Consider the following 23,337-nt stretch of genomic DNA (forward strand, 5'->3'; position numbering starts at 1 on the left):
TGGACGTCATAGCAAATCCCAGGCCAATGACTGTGGCACTGAGAGACCCTGTCTTTAAAAAAAAAAAAAAAAAAAAAAAAAAAAGATGAAAAATAGGGGAAAAAAAAGAAAGAAGATGGAATGGAGTCTACAGATGGATCAAAGCTGCCTGTGATCTTAGAAAAACAGGAGCAGGAAACACGTGCAGCCCGGAGGGCCACACATGGGCAGGCAGATGGGCGGTGAGAAGTCTGGTATAGAAGAGGGAGGGGGAGCCTTCGGGAGCAGTGGTGAACAGAGAGATCTGAGAGGGCAAGCGAGGGTCAGTCAGTCTCAGGGCAGGAAAGGGGGACCAGGCACAGCAGCCAGGAAGGGGAACCCCAGGCCAGAACAGCAGGGCCCTGACCTCCCAGGAGACTGGGTACAGATGGGTGGGTTGAGGCAGCTGCTCAGGTAATAGTGAAAGCATATAGGGCCCTTTCAGGGGCACCAAACACAGTGGGGACTCAGAGATGCCAGGAAAGGCCAGGGTGGCCGCGCATGTCCATGCTGCAAGTCTTTAATCCCACTCAAGGGAGGCAGAGGGAGGTGGATCTCTGTGAGTTCAAGGCCAGCCTGGTCTACATGATGAGTTCCAAGACAGCCAGGGCTACACAAGAAACTCAAAACAACAACGAAGGAAGGAAGGAAGGAAGGAAGGAAGGAAGGAAGGAAGGAAGGAAGGAAGGAAGGAAGGGAGAGATAGAGCATCCCCGATGCTGGGATGGGAGTGGGGGCATGGGGAGGAAGATTTTCAGAGGGCTGGACGCAGTGCAGGAAGTTTAAGGCAAAGTACACAGGGATTGAGGCAGAAAACACGGGAGCTGAATAAAAGTGACAGGGCCACCAGACGCTGCCCAGGAAGGAGGTGGTGGAACCTTAGCAGAGCCTCCCCAAGCGCAGTCCTAGACTCATCGGTCCCCCAGTGCACGAACCATACATATGTGAAAGACCCCCATATTGTGCGCACGCTTGGAGAGGCAGCTGCAACCCAAGCTCTCTGGGACTCTGGATAGCTACCCAGCAGGCTTTCCCAGACAGGAAGTGTGTGGAGAGTAGCAGGGCTCCCCGCTGGGGTGACTCAGGCAGCACGCACAGCTGTGGGAGGGGACAGGCAGCTGGGCAGACTACATCAGACTTCCTGGAAGTGTTCCTCACTGACATTTCTGAGGGCACACGGCTTCGGAGTCACCTCTCCTGATGACTTCAGAAGGCTTTGATGGCCACACCCGGAGCCCACACCTCTCACGCACACGTTACCCACCACTCCCTCACCAGAGCATGCCCGTTCCTGACACACTGCGGAGTACAGAGAGGGCTTCCTAAAGGCAACAGGAAGTGATGTAATCCCAGGAGACCTGCCAGGCCTTCCATGCTCTGTGGGGGAAAACACAAGCATCAATTTCTAAATGAACCAATTGTGATGGCCGGCCAGAAAGTGTCATGCTCCAGGAGACCACAGACTTCCGTATAAATGCATCCACACTCGAAGGGCTGGCAAGCGAGACGCTCTAACACCACAGCGGGAAAAGTTAGTGTAACGCGCTAGAATTTAGTAAAAATTACGAAACTGAGGTCCAGCCAGACGGTTCCTCAGGTTGAGAGGCTGCGAGGCCAATGAGAGGTCTCCGTCCCCGAGACCCTTACGGTGGATGGAGGGGCTGATTCCTGTAAGCTGCCCTCCGACCTCCACACACATGCAGTAAATAACATATAATAACCCATGTCAGCCAGGCATAGCGGCTGACACCTTTAGTGCCAGCGCTCAGCAGGCACAGGCAGGTGGGTGCCCAGGAGGTCAAGACCAGTCTGGTCCACACAATGCGTTTCAGGACAGCCCGGACGGCATGGTGAGACTTCATCCCCAAACCAAACCAAACCACACCACATTAACACCAGAACCATCGACCAACCCTCTGTGTGTGTGTCTGTCTGCCTGCCTGCCTGCCTGCCTGCCTGCCTGTCTGTCTGTCTACCTGTCTGCCTGCCCGTCTGTCCTGGCAGGCTAACACATACCTGTCATCCCAGTACTCAGGAGGTAGGGGCACAAGTATCAGAAAGTCACTGTCAGCCACACAGCAAGTTTGAGGCCAGCCTGAGACACATAAATCTAAAGCACACAACTGCCAAAAGCAGGCCAGGGAGGGGGCTTCATGGTGAGAGCTGGGCCAGCTGGGGGGGGGTCATGGTGAGAGCTGGGCCAGCTGGGGGGGGGGTCATGGTCATGGTGAGAGCTGGGCCAGCTGGGGGGGGGTCATGGGGAGAGCTGGGCCAGCTGGGGGGGGTCATGGTGAGAGCTGGGCCAGCTGGGGGGGGTCATGGTGAGAGCTGGGCCAGCTGGGGGGGTCATGGTGAGAGCTGGGCCAGCTTGGGGGGGGTCATGGTGAGAGCTGGGCCAGCGGGGGTTGGGGGAGGGTTTGATGGTGAGAGCTGGGCCAGCCAGAGAGGGTGGGGGTGTTGGTGCCACTCTAGGGGGACACTTTTCCAGGGCTTCCGAGCAGGAGCACCAGACCCTCAGCAGCCCCTTCATCCACAGAGGGCTTGTGATGCCCGGGTGGTACCGCATAGCCCTGAATCCTACTGAGCTCGGCCACATGGGACCCTGGGCAGCCTCTTGTTGCTACTTCAGCTCAAGGACATGCACAGCACAGTTGTGTGAAAGACACACGTGAGCATGCTCAGAGGGGGCTGCTGAGACCATGGAAGCTTGTCCAACATCCCCAGTGAGCTCTCTGGTGGCTTTCAATGAGTCTGCGGCAGGATTTCCCAGGAAGAAAGTGTAGAAACACCCCCACATATAAAACCCATAACACTGTTTAACGTATAAGGCAGGCACAGAGAGCCCCTTGGGCTGCAGATACCGAGTCTGAACAGTGTGCAGATGAGTGCAGCTCCCCACACAGAACGGCAGGCACACTCAGGACATGCTGCGGGTTCTCACGGATCTTATATCGTAAAGGGAAACGGTGAGATTGTGACATTTGCGGACAAATGGATAAATGGGAATCATTAGGTTAAGTAAAATAAACCATTCGTAGGCAGGCAAATAAGGAGCTGGATGAAGTGGAGGCAGGGGTTTGGGAGTTCAACCTCATTCTCTCCTACAGAGGCTGTGGGAGAGCGTTTCAAAAACACAAAAAGTAAGGGGTTGGGGATTTAGCTCAGCGGTAGAGCGCTTGCCTAGCGGCGCAAGGTCCTAGGTTCGGTCCCCAGCTCCGAAAAAAAAAAAAAAAAAACCAAAAAAAAAAAAAAAATAGAATCAAAAACACAAAAGTAAATAAATTAAAAGACAAGACAAAAAGGTTGCGGGCCAGCCCGGGGTGGCCACCTTGCCCAAACAAAAAATCCACCCGGGCCCCCCTACAAAAAAAAAAACCAAAAAAAAAAAAAAAAAAGCTAGTTTTCTCTTGTGTGCAGAGTCTAGATGCAATCAAAGTATAACCAAGGCTGTGATCAGGAAGAAAGTGATGGGGGGCAGAAAGGAAGACCATGGGGAGGGCGAGGACCATGGGGAGAACGAGGACTAGCCACAAGGAGGGGAAGGGATGTGGGGAGGAGGTAAGAACAAATTAGATTGTCCTGAACTTATAAAGACACCCTAATTAAACCCGTTATTTTCTCTGTTTGCTTCAACAATACATCAGACACAGAGAATGGTTAACAATGGTAATTAACAACACAGAATAGTGAGTGCAGGAGCGTAATAAAATACTGTGGCTCCTGGGACATTCCATTCGGTTCTTTCCTAGCAGGGAGAATGAAACTGTAGACGAGGGACCCTGTAAATGCGGGTGAGAAACGGCTTGAGTGTATATGAGTAGAGCCCGTCAAGGAAGACCAAATATCCCACACCCCTCTTCTGCTAAAACCTCTCATCCAGCCTTGATACAAGGGCTTGTGCCTGGTCTTGTTGTAAGCTACTTGTCTGCCACCCAAGAAGCCCCCTCTTTTCTAATGGGAAAAGGAGGGAGAGGGGAATGGGAGGTGGGGCAGGGACTGTGTGGAGGGAGGTCAGGACATAATATATGAGAGAATAAACACAAACAAACAAGTTCTTGGGGCTGCTGGGATGTCTTCCAGAGGACACAAGTTCAGTTCCCAGTACCCACAGCTGGCGGCTTACAACCACCAGAAACATAGCCCCAGGCGATCCAAGCAGTCTGAGGGCACCCACACACATATAACAGATGCAGACACGTATTTAACACTTTCCTTCCCCTCTCCCCGCTCTCTCTCTCTCTCTGTCTGTCTCTCTCTGTCTGTGTCTCTGTGTCTGTCTCTCTCTGTGTCTCTGTATCTGTCTCTGTGTCTGTCTGTCTGTCTGTCTCTTTCTCTGTGTGTCTCTCTCTGTGTGTCTGTCTCTCTCTGTTGTCTCTCTCTGTCTCTCTCTTCTCTCTCTTCTCTCTCTGTCTCTCTCTCTCTCTCTCTCTCTCTCTCTCTCTCTCTCTCTCTCTCTCTCTCTCTTTCTCTCTCTCTCGGTCGTCTGTTGCCCGGGCTGACCTTGAACTCACGGCTTTCCTGCCTCTATCTTCTCTTTGCTAGGACAAAGCTACATCCAGCTGTGTTTTAAAAAAGAAAAAGAAAAAAAAAAAAAAATGAAAAAAAACAAAAAAGCCCAAACTATTCTTGGGCTAGAAAGCTGGCTCAGGGCTTGAGCGCTTGTGCTGCTGCTCTTATGGAGGACCTGAGTTTGGCTCTCAGCGCCCACATCCAGCGGTCATTGTCTTTAAAGAGCTCCAGCCCTGGGAGGCCCGGTGCCCTCTTCTGGCTTCCGTGGGCACTCCACTCACACGCCACACACACAAAATAAATGGTACGGATATTTTTAACAACTACACCCACAGTGCTCGTAATAGAACTTTCACACAGCTTTCAAAACACTGTCCCATTTATGTGCAGTGAAGGAGCCAAGACGTTTACAGACGATCACGTACCAGCAGTCCCTTTACAGGAAATGTTCCAGGGGCACACAGGGAGCTTGGCAGTTGCCGGGGGCTGGGCTGGGATAGACCCATGGGGATGTGAGACAGAGACAGAGGGGAGATGTATCAGCGAGATCCCCCCAAAGAATATCCACTGAAATAGTGAACCATGGTGATTTTGGGGAAGGTTCTAGGTAATTTTTTTTTCCTTTACATTTCTTATTGTTTCCCCGCTGAGGGAATTAGGCTGCTTTCCAGGGAGTCAGGCCTCTTTCTGAGATGCCTGGGGGCTGTGGGAGGAGCCACTGACTGCGAGCCAGTCTACCCACCAATCAGCAAGGGGCTTCTAGTTTTGTGGGCCAACGAATGGGTCGGGGAGCTAGCTCCCCAAACTCCCTGGAAAATACGCCCCGCCCGCCAGGCCACGTGTGGGAACTGAACCCCCAACCAGGCACCACCTGGCAGAGCTGCAAGGCTGGTCAACCTGCACATCTGCCTGCAGCGTGAAGCCATGGGAGGCTCCCACCGACTCCAGCACTGCAGAAGGGGAACTCCGAAGGGAAATTCCACCCTGCCTGGGGGCAGCGCACAGATCCCCGGGGCACAACCTATCTTGGAGGGATCTTGGCTGCTAACGGCAACTGGCACAATTCCCATTTTGGAGGGTGAGGGGGGAAAGTGGCAACACAGGAGCCAGCGATCAGAAAGGGACTAGCTCGACACGGGTGATGGAGTGTGGTGGCAATCATTCGGCTCTGGGTCCAAATCCCAGCTCTCCATCGCTCAAGCCTGTGTGGGGACTGAAGATGGCCACACACCCTTTGCCGCTCTTCTCATTGAGAGGTAGAGGCTGTTCCCATCCTTGATTTCGGACGGGCCTGGTGATGGTTGACCTCAGAAGGTTGCTAAGGTAAAGACTCTGGAGCTGAGCGGTGCCCACTGTGAGGGTGGCCTCCGGAGGGAGTGGAAGTCATGCAGAGACGGCCTTGGCAAGGCCGGGAGCAGAGCCCACAGCCAGGCCCAGGCACACCTCGGAGTCAGGAGAACCCAGCAGGCGGTGCTCAGCCAGCTTCTCTTGACAAGCCGGAGGCCTGGCTTCCTCGTCATTACTCGGGGAAGGCTAGCTCTGATGGCATCTGAGTCTCAACAGCTGGGGAGGGATGTACAGCCCTGTTCCCAGTGACTCGCTATGCCAGTCGGCCACACGGACAGCCTCGTCCCTACTACTGCCATCTTTGTTGGAGGGACCTTAAAAGTCAGCCTCCCCCACCTCCCTCCAGAATCCAGAGGAGAATCAGGACCCTGTCGCTCACAACTTCCCTGTATTTCCATGGCACTTGCCACCAAAAGACATGGCTTTCAAAGCCAGGCAGACACCAGCACTGTCAGCAACCCAACGGCTGTGTGAGCACACGTGTATCTTTGAAGCCATTTCCGGGGCTGCAGAGCATCAGTCTGTAATACCTTCTTGTGGCTGTTTCAGTGAGAGAAAGTAGAACATTAGCCAGCACTGGAGGGAAGTCAACAGTCATCCAGGTCACTGGAGATGTCCCTTCGCTGGGTCTCTTGCTGTAATTCTCTCCTTGGATACTCCAGCAAAGCCAGCAGTTTCTAGTCTTAGGCGACACACGTCATATTAGTTTCCAACAATGGCTCCACCCTGCAGCTCAGAGCAGCCCTGACCCACGCCGTCCACACCGAAGCCTGGTCATGACGCCAATCTTCAAAGTACAGAGATGGCTCAGGCTCAGCAGTTAAGAGCTCTGGCTGGGAAAAGGGCTGGTGGTCAGGCTGGGATGCGGCTCGGTGGGTACAGCGCCTGCCCTGGAACGTATAAGGTCCAGGGCTGGATCCCAGCACTTATGATGCCATGGGCCTGTTCTTGCACAGCAGAGGCAGGAAAACGAGGGGTTCACTGCTAACTTCAGCTACATACTGAGTTTTGGGTTAGTCTGGAATACATAAGACCTTGTCTCAAAAATAAAGGGGAAAAAGGCAGACTTGAGATGGCTCAATGGGTGACCAAGTGTGACAAACTGAAGGAATTCCATCCCTGGGACCACCCACATAGGAGGAGAGAACTGACTTCCACAGCTGTCCTTTGACTGCCACATAAGGTGCTGTGGTATGTTTGTGTGTGTGCACAAACACATACAAATAAACATAATTTAAAATTCTAAGGAGTAGGGGTTGGGGATTTAGCTCAGTGGTAGAGCGCTTGCCTAGGGAAGCGCAAGGCCCTGGGTTCGGTCCCAGCTCTGAAAAAAAAAGAACCAAAAAAAAAAAAAAAAAAAAATTCTAAGGAGTAGACAGCAGGGTTAGAGAGATGGCCGTGGTGAGGAGCCAATCCAGCCAATCCAGGCGACCTGGGATTGGTTCTCAGCACTCATGTGGTGGTTCCCAACTGTCTGCAGCTGCAGCCTCAGGGGATCCGCCTGCTTCAGCCCTGCATGGGTACCAGGCATGCGCGAGCTGCACAACTTACATGCAGGTAAAATGCTCGTGCATATAAAATAATTCCTTTTTTATGTAGAGATCCCCTCACATCCACAGGAAAGCAGGGACGGTGTACCCACAGAGGATGAGGCCACTGTGGCAAAGGAATGAAGAAATGCTTTCTGGCCGGCAAGGATGGCTGAGACATTCCAAGTGAAGCCCGGGTGGGGCAGGGAGCACAGCAGCCGCCAGGGCAGGGAGCACAGCAGCAGCCAGGGCAGGGAGCACAGCAGCCCCCAGGACAGGGAGCACAGCAGCCACCAGGGCAGGGAGCACAGCAGCAGCCAGGGCAGGGAACACAGCAGCCCCCAGGACAGGGAGCACAGCAGCAGCTACCCCAAGAGCACTAAGGTCAGAGTAGGGTCACACAGGGGTGTGTCCTCTAACCCAGCACTGGGGGGCTGGCAGAGGCACGGGTCACTTCAGTTTGGGTGAGAAGGAAGACAGAGGAGAAGGGAGTATGTCCTTGTTCCTGTGTAGCACTAGCTCAGGACAGAGGGCAGAATGGTGGGTTCTGGGGCAGACGGGGCTGCAGGGGGCAAATGGGAGTGAAGGTTTAATGTGTAGGGTTTCACTGTGGGAACTGTGAAAGAGTCCCGGGGGTGGAAGGTAGACGAAGGCAGACACTATGGACATAGTCACAGCTCCTTAAAAAGGACTAAGATGAAAGGCTGCACAGGGCACAGACCACGCGAAAGCCTCCATGCACGCGGATGCTCACAACGGAGGAGGAAAGATGAACAGGAGATGAGGGAGAAAGCACCCCAAATGTCCATCACTGGCAAACAAATGCGCACTAGAGAAACAAACGCCCGTGACTCTAGCATGAGAGCAGTGGGTCTGTCCTGAAGCCGTCTGTATTCGAGGCCCAGTTGCACAGAGCAGCTAGGGTAGAATAGAGAACTTAGTGAGCAGTAACTCGGGAGTATTGGCAAGAGGTGGATTAACCACAAGGTTACACAGTGGCCCAGCTGATTAAGGGATACCAAAATACAAAGGCTGTGTGTGTTCACTCGGGAACACAAATCACTGAGGCCGGGAGCAAACCTGCCACCGCTGAGATATATAAACAATTAATTCAACACATAGGAACAGAATGAGGTCGGGGCTGGCCTGTGGCTGTTCACAGAGCGCTCGCCTGACATTCGCGAAGCCCTGGGTTTCATCCCCAGTGCCACATAAAAACCAAGCTTAGTAGAGGGATAAACCCAGTATTGGGGAGGCAAGGCCAAGGTCACCCTGGCTTGGTAAGGAGTTCGAAGCCATCCTGGGTTACAAGAGGCCCTGCTTCCAGAACCAGGAGTGGGCACCAGCACAGAGTAGGATCGCACGGGCAAACTGGAAACAGGATGCCAGGCCAGCTAGTCTGGAGCACACAGCCTGTGACAGAAACAAAAAATCCCAGACCTGAGGTCAAACTCGATTAAAGACAGCTAGTCTGCCAAGGCCTGTACTGTGAAACTGACCTCAAACCTGCACACAGAGCGTGTGCCCCCCACACATACACACACACACACACACACACACACACACACACACACACACACACACACACACACACACACGATAGTTTTTCAGAAGCCAGGTAAGTGGCCGTACGACCCTCACATACAGAATAGAGACCTATGAGGGATGTGAGACCAGTGGCATGGGGTGGGCAGGGCCTTTGGGGCTTACCTCTCGGAGGTATGGGCCTGTTTTGGGGTAAGGCAGATACTGTGCAATTACATGGTAGAGCTAATCACGTGATATATTAAAAATCACCTTAAATTGATGAGTTTTATGTCAGGCACATCTCAATTCTAAAATGCTAAAACATATTAACAGAATGGACTGGGTGTGGCCCTTGGGGAGACACGGTGGGCAGAATCAGGAGTTCAAGGCCATCCTCTGTTACACACTCAACTGCAGGCCAGCCTGGGCTACCTGGGACCAGTATCAAAAGACTACACTACAGAACAGCTCATAGTGTGCCCTGCAGTGGGGTGACCCAGAATGTGCTCCCGTCTGTTCCCCCGAAAGTGTGCTTGTCACCCCCTTCCTAGCTGTCCATCTACCCCTTCCTTCTTCCCTCTGGCTCAGCCCTGGGCAGAATCACAGCCACCTTTTCCTGGCAGAACACCACCTACTTAGACCTGCCAGGGACCATCTGGAAGCCAAGATGCCGGCCCCTGAAGTCACCCCAGACAAGCTGCCCAATGGCTAGGCCTGCGGTTACTTACAGCCATGTGTCAGCCGAGGGATGCGGTTTCACATGGGAATTTAATTATAGCTCTGGAGGGAGGAGGAGGGAGGCGGGGCAGGCTTGGAGGGGATGGACGGCAAGCCATTGCACTGGGCCTGCAGCGTGCACGCAAACACACAGCTTACGCTAAGTGGAATCCTGGCACAAACCAGGCACAGGCCACCATGGCACACAGAAAACCTGGCCGAGTTTCGCTCGCTGCCCTGCTTGCTGGAGACCCCAGTCATCTGGTAGGCTCCCTGGGAACATCACTCCCAGGTCTCTCCCTGGCTTGGAGTTTTTCCTGGCAGGGAAGCTGAGTGGATCTATAGATCTGAGCGGTCCCCCACCTCAGTACCACATTCAGCTCTCTCTCTCCCTACTCCCGAGGAAGCGTGACAGCTGCTGCCAGGTGGAGAAGGTAAATGTGGAGAAACAGAGAACCACCATGGAGGACTACGGCAGGGTAAGGTCCATGGCGGCCTCCTCCTGGTCAGCAAGAGCTCCCTGCAACCCTAACTCCTTCAACGGCTGCCCAAGAGGGAGCAGGGGACCAGGCCTCACCCTGTCAGTTGGCCACACTTACTCAGCCCAGAGACCAACCTTCCATCTCAGGTTCCCCTCTTCTGAGCCCCAAGGAATGCTTCCTCAAAGCTATGAGAGAAAACCTTCAAATCAGAGGGGGAGGGGGACCTTTTCTAGATTGGCATGGAAAGAAATGGGAGTGAACAGGAATAGCGCAGAAAGATGGGGTCATGAGAGTGGCCGGCGAGAACAGGTAATGGAAGCGGGTATATTCCATACATTACATACAGTGGGTGAAGATGCCCCGGGAACGCCATTGCTGTGTGTAATTATCATATGCTAGGAAAACACAAACGAACACTAACCAGGCTTACACAGTCTGCGAGACTGCAGCCACAACTGGCTGCAGCTACCTCACTGTCGCTGATGGAAAGGGGAACGTCAGCCTCAGCCCTAAACAGAGTCTCCCAACTCCCCATCGACCCAGCCAGCAGCACATGACTTCTCTACTGTCTGAACCCTCTGCATGCAGCTTCCCGGCCTCGTCCTTAGCCAGAGGTGGAGCCCAATATCCTCAGGCTACAGGATTTCCCTGTAGCAACTCCCTGCTTCCCTTGGGAGGGGCCCTGTGGGGTCCCCAGGCTGTCACCAGGCGCAGGGTGATCGCACAGGCTGCTGCTCTCTGTAGAGGGTGCAGTACTAAGCTCTGTTCAGCTCACCCAAGGCTGCACGTCCACCTGCAGTGCGGGGCCATGTGGGGACAGCCAGGGTACAGGATGGACAGAAGGACAGCTGCTACCCCACGGAAGGCACAGTGACCTGCACAAGGCCACCCAGGTAGATCCAGCTTAGCTCCTGCAGCTGCTCCTGACCACCACGTCCTGTTCCCCCCAAGTTCCCAGGCAGTGAGCTAGAGTGACCGGTGCCTGAGCGACTTCTTGCTCAGAGTCCACAGAAATGGGAGTGAGTGCTGCTCAGCACACCTGTCCCTCCAGCCTCCGGCCACCGGACCTGAGGTCCCTAGGGTCCACAGTTTACAGGCCAGTAAGAACAGTTCCCAGAGACAAGCCAGAGCCCCTGCCATTCCTGCTTTCTACTCTGGACCAGAATGGGAAAACAGAAACAGAAAAGGGTGCTTAAGCCAGGTGGACAGGTGAGATGTCTCAGTAGGTGGCGCCTGCCACCAAGCCTAACCACCTTACTATAACCAACCCCAGGACCCACAGAGCAGGAAAGGATTGACTCCTGCAAGCTGTCTTCTGACAGCCACACAAGTGCTATAAACAATTAAAAGTAAGGTATGCCAGGGCAGGCACGAGGGGGCAAGGGAGAAGCAAACATGAGAGAGGAGTCGGGCCTCTACTTTAGGGAGGGCTGGCATCTTGGAGCAGGGCAGGCCCAGGCCCCATACTGCTTCCAGTCTCTCCTCACAAGCCTGAAGTCTAACTAGCACATTAGCCACACACCCACGGAGCCCCGCTGAGGGGACACTGTCAGGACAGGCAGTCACTGAACGAAGAACAGAGACTCTGAAAAGCTCAAAATGATCTCAGACTCTCAATACCCTGCCCTTACAGGCTGCAAGGGGCAGGGGTGTGTGGAGGAGGGTGGGGTTGTGGAGCAGGTAGGTGGGTGCTGCCTGGCTCAAGGGAGAACCTGATGAAGGCGATGCCCTCTTTCTCCTCTCCCCAGACGAAGACATCCTAGCCATCTTTGCTTTCCCTTCCCTTATGACTTAGAGCACAGCCTGAGCCCTGCCCCCCTCCCGACAAGGCTGGCCCTCAGTTACTTGTGTTTCCCTGGGTGTTGGAGCGGGTCCAGGCAGCCACTGATCACTGGGCCTCCTCTGCCTACTGACTGGAATGAGAGCCTGCAGGAGGCCTGCCAGAGCGCTGCTTCTGCTCAGTGACCAACAAGGGGCTGACTGTTCTCAAACCAACACCAGTCCAGTGACTCAGACAGGTGATTTCCACCTAGACCAATGAGATTCGGCTGTCCATCCCTCCTAGGAAACATTCACGGCTTTCATCAGTCGGGTTCAAATCCCAGCTGTGCCCTATCAGCATGCATGTCTGTCTGTCTGTCTGTCTCTCTCCCTCTCCCTCTCCCTCTCTATCTCAGGCACACACGCTCACACGCACGCAGGCAGACTCACTCATACATATACACACATGTTGACACAGACATACACACACACAGACCCACTGACACACACACTCACTCATACATAGACAGACACACACACACTCACACACAGACACACACTCAGACACACACACACACACAGGCAGAGTATAAACACACTGAGGTGTGGAAGTGCACACTGAGCACTTAGCCCAACGTGGACAGGCACTCTCCACCCAGCCACAGTAGCCACCAACAGCTTTGGAGACTCAAAACAAGCAGCCCAGCTCCTGAAGTCACCATGGCCCTGGCAGGGGCCAGCCAGAGGTGGGAGAAGGGAGCTCAACTCAGTCCATCGAGGGAGGATGGTCGTGCCCACAGGGAAAGGCACAGTGAACCTGGGCTTAAATGTCCTATGCGTGAGTGCTCCTCTCAGACACAGCCACCCTATGGAGGCAGCCATACTGGGTGTGGGCTTGCCGAACAGCTCTGTGGCCGGGCACTGCAGGGCTCCATCAAGGAGCTGCACTCTGGGCAGATGTCACTGCTGGTGAACAGTGACCCCCATCCAGGGCTGGCTGCACTGCAGATCTCTGACTCCTGACACACCTCGGCGGACACACTGATGGTCTCACGAGGTCAACAGAGAAGATGGGAAAGAGGGAAAGTGGAAACTGCCGTCCCAGGGAAGCCGCTCGCTCAGGAAGGCATGGCCTGTTCATGCACACTATCATGCCCTCAGGGGTGTGAACGCTCACAAGAGTGAACAATGAAAAGGTGGCTGGGCTGACAGGATGGCCACCTGACAGCCTGAGTCTGAAGTCCCACTCCCATATGGAGGAAGGAAAGAACCGACTCCCACAAAACGTCCTCTGATCGCTACACACATGCTATGCCCATGAGTAGGACATTATCAATCAATAACCAAATATCTCAACTGAAAAAAAATAAGCATGTGGTCCTCACAGTGGTGGGGTCAGGGTGGCCATCCCACTCCACACTTGTAGGGCCCAGGCTAGCCCTGGTTGGGCACACAGATGCCAGCAGGGTCAGGCGGTTAACCAGACCACAGAGGAAACTGTCTACAGCTGAGCACACACAGCACTGGGCCAGGGCAAATCACACTGTGTGCTACACTACGCTCAGCATAAATGGCACCTGCTCCAGCTCACCGGCTTACTTAGCTGAAACCTGCTCTTGGTCAATGGATTATCAACGGTTTCCCTCACAAACCCTGCCCTGTCCCTCCTCCCCTCTACTCCTGCTGGGGAGCAGGAGGGGAGACCAATCCCCGGGTGAGCTGTGCTCTCACCCTGCTATTATATGCCTGCTATATATGAGATTCTATCAGAGGTGGAAAAGGGATGGGTGGGGGTTCTATTGACAACCCCTGGAGATGGGGAAAAAGGGCAGGCATAGAGGTGGTATCACAGCTGAGGCTGAGCAGGGTGAGCGAACAGTGGTTCAAGGAGGTGCCACACATACGGTGTGAACTGGGTGACACTCCTGGGTACGTACGGAGCAGCAAATATTCCAGAGAGGAAAGGAGGCAGGTGCTAGGGAGACTGACACTCAGCGCTGGAGGTCAGAAGGCCCAAACTGGTTTCCCTGGACCAAACCCAGCATGGTCGCACTTCCCTGAAGGCCCTTGGTGAGCCTTTGTCTTTCTCAGAGGCAGAGCCACATTCCTCACATTCTCTGGCCTCATCTTCTGTCTTCAGAGCCAGAAGCAGAGCACCTTGCACGGAGGTCACACGCCCGTCCTGGGCCCACTCCCTCTGCTGCCCACTAACAGGGACGCCTCCAGTGGTGCAAAGAACCCATCAGGTAATGCGGAACAATCCCTCAGCTCAAGGGGGCCCTAACTGTCACATCTGAGAGACCCACCTGGTTGTCAGATGGCAGCTACAGCCCTTCAGAGACTTACTCATCTCTTAAATGGCAGAGGCGACCCAAGGACACTCAGGGAATGCAGGTCCTGTTCGGACCAGAATCACATGCTTACTAGTCAGATGGTGGAGGAGAGGGCCTGTGTGTGTAGGCTTTGGGGACCCCTGATGAAGGAAGGGCTTTCCAGCCTCCCGAGGGCTCCCCCCGAGGACTTCACTGTAGGATCTGCACTGGCCTCAGGAAGACATCTGTGCTGACATCCGGGGCTCCCCGACTGTCCTCGGGGCTCTTCTGCCATGGTGAGCTGTCAGAGTGTTCGGGGCCAGGCAAACCCATTTTGGATCGGGGTGACAGGGACACATTCTCCCTGCAGCACACTGCCTAGGCGGTCAGAGCACCCTGATCCTCCGCCGTTAAGGGATGGGTTGGTGTGTAGCAATGTGCAGAGCAAATGTCACCAACTGTCCCAGGAATGTGGCTTCTGCAGACACCAGGCTGGAGAAGCACACAGCCGGACACGAGTGCCCTGGGAGATGGCTGTGTCCTCACTGGGACATGTTATTCTCTGTAAACCACTCTCACCTTGCCAAAGCCCCCCGGGACCTGGTGAGGTGACATTAAGGGTCAACTTCCCACACAAGGCCTACCCGTTATCCTTACCCAGTGTGCCCAGCTGGCCAGGGATACTCAGGGAAATGGCTGAGAGGTGGTCCTCAGCTGATTTGGCCCTAAGGGTACATACTTGGTGATGTCTATACATTTTGGGTGTTCACCGGCCTCTAGTGGACAGAAGTCAGAAGTCAGACACTGCTAGCTTTACACACACACACACACACACACACACACACACACACACACACGCACGCACACGCACGCACACGCACACAGGACTGACTCCCCCAATACACCCAGAAGGCTGAGGGGCTAGCCTGTACTCAAAAATGTTAAAGCAGGGGAGGGGGGCAGGATTACAGCTCTGGGCCTAGAAATGTTTAGGCATATAGAGAAACTGAGCAAACCTCCCTTCCTTGAAAATGGAGATGAGCGGGATTTTGGGTTCCAGAAAATTCCAGCACAGTGTGTTTATGAGGTGTGCGAGAGAGAGGTCTAGTCTGCTGTGCTGCCAGTTGGAAAGGTGAGTTTGTCTGTAGAGGGGAAGCCAAGTTCTCTGAGCCTCAAAGGTCAGGACTCCTGGACACCGAGGGCCCAGGCTGTGCCACGGAGCATACAGGACAGAGGCGTGAGCTCAGGGCCAGGCAGTGCCCCTGACACTGTGAGCTTCTCCTAAGCAGCCCTCCGAGGGTTTCAAAGCTGTGTCCAGATGAGCTGTAAAGAACTCAGTAACTCAGGGAGAGCTGCTGAGAAGATGTGCGGACCGGGCTGATGCAAGATGCAGAATGTGGGTCAGGAGAGAAAAGGAAGGGGCGCTGCTGTGTGCTCCACTGGCCCCAAGACTGGGTGACAGGCGGTAAAGACACTGTTCAAACCTGGCTCCCCAGTTCAGAAGTCCTTCCTCAACCTAGACCCCAGCCCACTGAGGCAGATGTACTAGGGAGGGCAGTTCCTTTTACTCCTCAGGAGACGCTGATGAAGGGCTGGGGACAGCAAACCGTAAGCCATGGTTAACTTGGCAGCCAGCCTCCTGCCTGTGTCCCTAGTTGCCACTCTCCAACATGGCTTCAGTCCTGTCTCTTCCCAGCCCTCTCCTTCCTCCTGTTGTTTGTGATGCTTGGTCCCATGGAGCCCAGGAGGGCCTCAAACTCCCTGAACTCCTGAGCCTCCTGCCCCCACCCTTCATGTATTCAGACTGCAGGTCTGTGCCGCCAAGCCGGGTGCTGTAAAGGACAGTATCCTCCAGCCACACTGCCGCCATCTTTAGGAGCTGGCCTGGGCCTGCTTCCCAAGGATCTTCACGTCTGGGCTCGTAGACTGTTAATACTCCCTCTTGGAAGTGGGTCAGGGGACGCTCACCCGAGGATCCAGACACCCCTCCCAGCCAGACGGAAGTCATTCTGCCCTGGTCCCAAGGCCTCTGGGGACATATAGAAGATGCAGGTGGAGGAGGATGGAGGGAGGGGATTCCACCCACACAGCCATGGGGGCATCGTCGTCCGCACTAGATACAGACCTACTGTGGCTGCTTTGAGAACATCCATGCTGCCGAAAACCCCTAACCCTGGCTCAGTAAGCAGAGCCTGATAAAGGTGCCACTGGCGGAATCACACCTTGCTTTGTCACTGAGACCGTGGGGGACGGGGGGGGGGTTCCAGTTTCCCAAGGACACTTAACACCACCTGGCTAGTGTCTGTGCCCGCTTTTTAAAAAAATATTTTTAAAGACTCGTTTTATGTCATGAATATGAACGTCGGGAGTAGTTTGTCCACATTCATGTCCTCACAGCAGGCGCTTCCACGCCTGGTGCCCTCAAAGGTCCCAAGAGGACATCGAAGGCCCTAGAATTGGAGTTATGGTCAGGTACAGTCGTGAGCTACCATATGGGTGCCGGGAACAGAACCCAGGAAGAACGAGTGTTCCTAACCACTGAGCCACCTGCTTCCTTGCCTTGATAGGGTTTCTCTGTGTGTACACTTGAGACAATTACTGGTGTTAAAAATTATTTTGTCTGCTGGGCGGTGGCACACACCTTAAATGTGTGGAAGGAGGGCAGACAAGCAAAAAAAAAAAAACCCAACTATTTTGTCTGCCTGGTTTTTCACTGTTTAATGAAAGGCCCAGTTTTATCCGTGCCTTAGCCTTGACAGCAAAGCTTAAACGTAGCTGCCTCTCACGCGCATGAGCCCTTCGATCTCTCCACGCATCGACAACCCTGAGGGGGCTGGAGGTCCCTCCTCACTCTCTGGGCACTTGTCTGGCTGGTGGACAGATCAGAGCCAGTGCGGGTGACCAGCTGTATCCACAGGGATGACTATGGGAGCGGGAAGACCTCCCTCCTCCTCTGAGAGCCCTGTATGGTCCTCCCCTGCCCTGCCACCTCCTACAGTATTAGTACTCCTTCTCCTCCAAAACTACCAGCGACTCCCCACCACCCAAACACCCCAGAAACACCTTCCCTCGGGACTCGGCGTCCTCGATGAACTACCAGTGTGTTCCAGAATGGAACCGATGTGAAAGTACTTTCCTTCTGCCAGTGACTGGAGTGCAGGCCAGTGACCTTACCACGGCCTGCTCTATGGCTGTGCTGAGCTCAAGGAGGTCTCTCCCTCTCCACCTCATGCCTGGGTGCCAACCTCCCTCTGATGTGAACTGGTCCCGTGACCAGAAGAATAGAGGAGATGACACTGTGATTCCTGAGACCAGGTTATGAGAGAGCTGGCTGTCTCCTCCATACATTCATCCTGGGATGTTTGTGTTCAGAGCCTAGCCACCATGCTACGAACAGCTGTTGTCCACATACACACAGACTCAGATAGACAGACAGACAAGTGTAATTTAAAACATTAAAGGTGGCTAGATTATGTGGTTCATGCCTTTAATCCCAGCGCTCTGGAGGCAGAGGCGGGCAGGTATCTGAGTCTGAGGCTAGCCTCGTCTACAAGGACCAGGACAGGGCTACACGGGGTCAAAAAAAAAAAAAGAGAGAGAGGATATCGGGGTGTTGAGGTCACGAGCTTGAAAACTACTATTCCTATGGTGATGTCAGAGCCTAGCAACCTTGTTTCCTCAGCCCTCGGGCCGCTGACTACAGATAAACCACCAACCATCACACCCTGAGCCCCTGCCAGCCCCCTGACATCGGAAGACATATCTCATGCGTGTCTTCTCTCCCCAGCCAGGCTCCTCAGCCCTGGACTAAGTCAGCTTAAGGCAGCCCCAGCCCCAAACTCTTGAGATTTGTACAGAAGCCCCTCGGGTTGCGTCTCAGTGGGAAGGCTCATTCTGAACTGCAGCCATTGAGGCTCTGCACGGACAGAGAAACCAGCGCAGCTCTCCCAGCCTGGAAGACTTCCTCCTCCTCCCCGTTTAGGACCTCCAGAAGCCTCGGCCCACCTCTTCCTCCCTCACACTCCCTTCAGAGGAAAGGGGCTAGATTCGGGTCTGAGAACTGCAGGGGCTCTTGCCCCAGACCTTCCAGAAGGATCCAAAAACAACCTGACCCTTGTGACAGGCAGCCAGACCCAGGCTGGTCACCCTGTTTGGCAACAGGAAAATCTGCAGGCTGTAAAACTCAGAGAAAGGGAAGTGGGTCCCACAAACAGACCCTGGACCCCTGAACATCAGAGATTAAAACAGGGCCAGGTTTCCCCTGCCCCCAGCAGGGGCCCACCATAACCCTGCCCGCCAAGGCATCAACACAATGACCATCAAACTCCCTGGTGTGCTCCTTCTGAGAGTTTCTAGAACCTGCCAGGCATCCTGAGAACAGGGAAACAGTATGGGAAGCCGGAGGCATTGTTAGAGTCTGCTGGACACCCAGCAGCGAAGGAAGAGCCCTGTTACTGCCCCACAGACCCGGGGGCAGGGATTAAACGACTCTATCGTGTCCCAGAGCCGGGCGCACACCTCGAATTCCAGCTCGGGAAGGAGAAGGGTGAGTTGGAGTTCTAGACCAGCCTGGCTACAAACCAGAAACAAAACAGCAACTCATCTGTTGGACAAATGGAAGAGCTTTGTAAAGGAGTGTTCAGTTAGTGACTCAACAGACACTGGCTACCCTCTGTAGCCGGCAGCCTCTCAGACACGAGAGAAAGTGCGTGTTCTTGTGGGTATGAAGGTGAGAGACTCCACACTCCTAAAAGATCTACTGAGCCGCACACACTTGACGAGCAGCCGTCATGGTGATAGGTGCAGATACCGCACTGGTGATCAGGGACTTGGTCTGGTGACCCCTGCAAGGCCAGGAGCCTGTGGAGCCTTGGCAGTCAGCCGGACACCCGAGTCAGTGAAGCGGGCTTACCTTTACCGTGGGTTTGTCCTCATCTGTCAGTGAGCAGGAGCCTCTGGGCGAGTCCCACACGCATAACCACGCTGCTGCACAGCGCTGCAAGGTAGAAAGGAGCCAGTGTCGGTAACTGAGTGGTGCCGGGGTCCGATAAAAGAGCTTAGGAAGTTCTAACCGAACCCTGGGACTCAAGAACCGATGGTCCCATATGACCTCACACACACACACACACACACACACACACACACACACACACACACACCACCCTGGGAGACTTGTCGATCTCAGACTGAGTCAGCAAATATTTCCCAATCCTGGAAGGAGCCCGCACTGCCAAGCAAGCAGACACTGGCTCTTCGGATCTTACCTGGGTGGGGCGGAAGGAGCCGGCAAGGTAAGAAAGAGGTGGTGCCTAGCACCCCACTAGCTCACAGAAGGAGAGGCCCTGAGTCACACCCCAGTCACCAGCCCTGAGTTACGAAGGCCCGAGTGAGAAGACCCACATGCCTGAAACCCAGGCCCATAGGCCTGCGAGGCCCCAGCCAAGTACCCAGCTCTCCTCTGACTCTCTGGAATCCAGCTGCTAGGGCAAGCCACTCCTCCCCTGGCTCTGTCGGCATACAAACATGCCCAGTGACATCAAGCCATCTCCAAGAAACAGCCACAGGGCAATCTGGGACGACATGGCAGAGACAAGGGCACTGGGCACAAGGCTTCGGACACAACGCAAGCCAGAACCTGGCAGGACAAACAACCTTGTGGGATTGCTGGCAAGGGAAGAATGCTCCTAATGCGGGCAATGCCATGAGGCTACTCCTGGCATTACCAGGCCCGCCAGAGCCACTAGAAGGGGTACTAGAGTACACCCACTCCACCAGCCAACATACAGAGGGCAGCAGGGCTCAGCCAGGAGTCCAACACACCTCCTGAAGAGACGAGACTCATTGTACCAGGGCATACCAGGCTCAAACCCTGGGGACTGCTTGCACAATAGCCGGGCAGCTTTGTTCTGTCCAAAATAGAGGCCTACCAGCTTCCGAGGCCTATCTCCATACTGACTATCCTACCAGGCCTTTGGGGAAGAGAATAGGGGACCACAGGTGGGGCTGGCATTTGTGCCAACTCAGCATAGAGCACTGTGATTGGCTAAGCAGAGACAGGGCAATAATAGGTGGTTTTATTATCAAGGGTGGTAGGTAGGGGGACTGAAGAGATGACTCAGAGGTTAGGAGCACTCATTACTCTTTCAGAGGCCCAGGTTTGGTTCCCAGCACCCACACAGTGCGTACCAGCCAGAACTGGAAATCCGGGAGATCCAACACTCCCTCTTTCGACCTCCAAGAGCACCAAGTACACACGATACACAGGCGGTATAGCCCAGACCTATACTCAGGTAAAACACTCATGTATAAAATAAAATGAATAATGAATGAATTAATTTTAAAAAAGGACTGTCAGGCAGAGTCTCTGGGGAAACAGAGACTGGACTAATCATTACCAAGCACTCAACTGTACTCCTCAGGAATGACCTGGGTGGGGTGGTATATCCCAGCGACCCCAGCACTCTGAAGACAGAGCAGGAAGACTGCCCTCGGTGAGGAGGCTAACAGAGTGCCCTCAAGGCCAGCCTGGGCTACACCGTGATAGTGTCTGTCTCAAATTTAGAAGGGGAGGGACAAGATGGCTCAGCGGGTAATGGCACTGGTCAACTGGCCTGATGACCTAAGTTCAATCCCGGGGAGCCACACACCAAAAGGAGAAACCGACCCCCAAAACTTGTTCTGCATGCTCACACAAATAATTAATAAATGTAAAAAGATATTTAAAAACAACTTAAAGGATGTTTCTCACAGGAAAAGATTCCTTCTAACCTCCTCCACCCTACCACCACCCCCACACACACCCGGTGCTCCATAGAGGGGCCTTAGGGATCAGAGGAGAGGAGACTAGCTCAACCCGAGGCCAGCCACAGTCCTCCTGCCTTCACAGAAAAGGGTCAGTGCATGCGGAGATTACAAAACTGTAATGTCTGGACAAGCTGGTTCAGTTGGCTCCCTGCTGCGGCTCCAGAAGGTGGCCTGTCCTAAGGCCAATTCTGGCACAAAGACAGAGAGTGCCATCCTCAAAAGAGGAGACCTAGAGACCTGGTGCCAATGTAACCGTGCGCTCTCGCTTCTGAAGTGAGAGTGGGTCAGACTCCCACCGTCTTCAAAGATCATGTGAGCTAAAGACAGGTATATGCTCTCTCCTGAGGATGCCTCCAGGGGTCCCTGGCCAAATAAAGAGGCTCAACCCCGGACCCGGCTGAGCTGTTGATCCATGTGGCTGGAAGCAGACAGCCCAAGTTCCTTTGCAAGGCCTCACTGGTGCAATCCCTCGGCCTGCCCGGACAGATACCAAGGCAAAAGCCCAGACCACACCTGGGCAAAGGGAAAGACGTCAATTGCCTCTCCCAGCCCCAGTAAATACAGCTGCCCAGGAAAAAGGGGGAAAGGCACCAGAGAACCATGTCCAGGGACCCACACGAGAGGCACATCCGTCAGTGAAAAGACATGAGAGAAACTCTGTCCCTTGTACAAGACATCAAGATTAAGGGGACAGATGACCAACAGCCCAAGGGCTTGCAGGCCCACCGTCCATTTAAAAACTCAAACGGGAACGTATTCTGGAACTGGTAAAGTAGATCAGCAGGTAAAGGTGCTTGTCGTCAAGCCTTAATGGCCCGAGTCTATTTCCAGGGCCCACAAAATCGAATGAGAGAGCCAACTCCCAACTCCAGTAAAGCTGTCCTCTGACCTATACACACCTGCACCCCACCCAACATCCACACCCTGCAGAAATAAATAAATGTAACTTTTACACACACACACACACACACACACACACACACACACACACACACACACACAAGCATTGTAGAGCCAGTACAGGGAGGAAAAACCAAGTTAAAAACCACGGTCATCCCTGGGCACAGCTTCTGGAGACTCCTCTTAGCTTATGGGATAGGGCAGTGCGTAGAAGGAAGGTAACGACAGCACAGACAGCTTTAAGTATCATGGTTTAAATACATTCCATAATATCCCAAATGAATCCTGTTTCCTGGAAGGGGAAAAGAGTTATATGAAGCCTCCGGCTAGCTACCGCTGGCACACACCCAACTCAGAGCCGTCTCTCCCCAAGGGTTCCTGGAAGTCAACAGACTCATAAAGGGGAAGTATTGTAAAGCTGAGATTACAAGGGCCTACCAACTGGACATTCCCTCCCAATACAACAAACACCCAGTAAACCCTGTGACCCGAACAAATCTGGTCAAGCTGGCCCTCAACACCCCACTCTACCACCCTTCCAGCTCAACTGAAGGTGAAAGGGAAGCCTATCGTGCACCTCTGGATTCTCCCCAAGCAGGGGGCAAAAAAACCTAGAAGCGAGGTGGTCGGATGACAAGAGGTGAAAAGGACAGGAGATCAGAGCCGAGCTAAAGCGGGGCCTCTGTCGGTAGCCAGGTTAGAAGAGGCTCGGATAAACCGGACTGACTCCCAAAATCCTGGGGAAGATGGGGAGGGATCGGACAACTGGAGAAAACAGGGGTCGGAGATGAGAAGAGAGCACTGACCGACAGGGCAAGGATGGAAGGCTGTCGAGGGAGGCAGGAAGGATCTGCAAGGAGGGCCTGGGTAGCGGGACACCAGAGAGGCACTCAGGAAGGGGGTCAGAAGGGAGGTGACATGGGGTTCCCGTGGAATTGGGAGGAGATGAAGCCACGGGGCTTCAGAGGGGTCAGGGTGGGTGGGAGGAGGCAAGAAGGCCGGCTCCGAGCCGCGACGGGGGTCCCCGCGGTGGAGACCCTGGGGGTGTCGCCTCTGCGCGCAGGCCGAGCATGGACGAGCCGCAGCCGCGCGGAACGCGGCTCTCGGAGCCCCTGACCCCACCGTCCACCTCGGCCCGGGCCGCGCTGACCTTTCCCGACCCGAACGGACCTGTTCCAGCCGCCTCTCCCGCCGCCGCCGCCGCCGTCCCGCAGGCTCCGCAGAATCCCCCAGCTCCTGTCAAAACTTTTCCCATTAATCCCCAGCTCCGCCGCGGCCTGCGGCGTCACACGCTCCCAGCCCCGGCCCCGCCCCCGGTTTTCGTGACGTCACCGCGCCGCTCTCTCCTTCCCCCACCAAGCACTAGCCCCGCCCCCTTCCGCCGGGGAGCAGCCAATCGCCGCGCCTCCTGGAGCGACTCCCTTGATTGCC

At 54.4% G+C, this 23,337-nt stretch overlaps 1 long non-coding RNA gene across 1 annotated transcript; it reads right to left on the reverse strand.

The window, feature by feature from the left end:
• Positions 1-1,047: 1,047 nt before the first annotated feature.
• On the reverse strand, positions 1,048-23,198 carry LOC116886888. Its single transcript, XR_004386193.1, has 3 exons — positions 23,077-23,198; positions 19,115-19,198; positions 1,048-1,395 (listed from the first exon to the last, which is right to left on the reverse strand). It is a non-coding gene; the product is annotated as an uncharacterized LOC116886888 (long non-coding RNA).
• Positions 23,199-23,337: the final 139 nt, after the last annotated feature.

This window comes from Rattus rattus, chromosome 18, assembly GCF_011064425.1.
Source record: "Rattus rattus isolate New Zealand chromosome 18, Rrattus_CSIRO_v1, whole genome shotgun sequence".
NCBI classification, from domain to species: domain Eukaryota; kingdom Metazoa; phylum Chordata; class Mammalia; order Rodentia; family Muridae; genus Rattus; species Rattus rattus.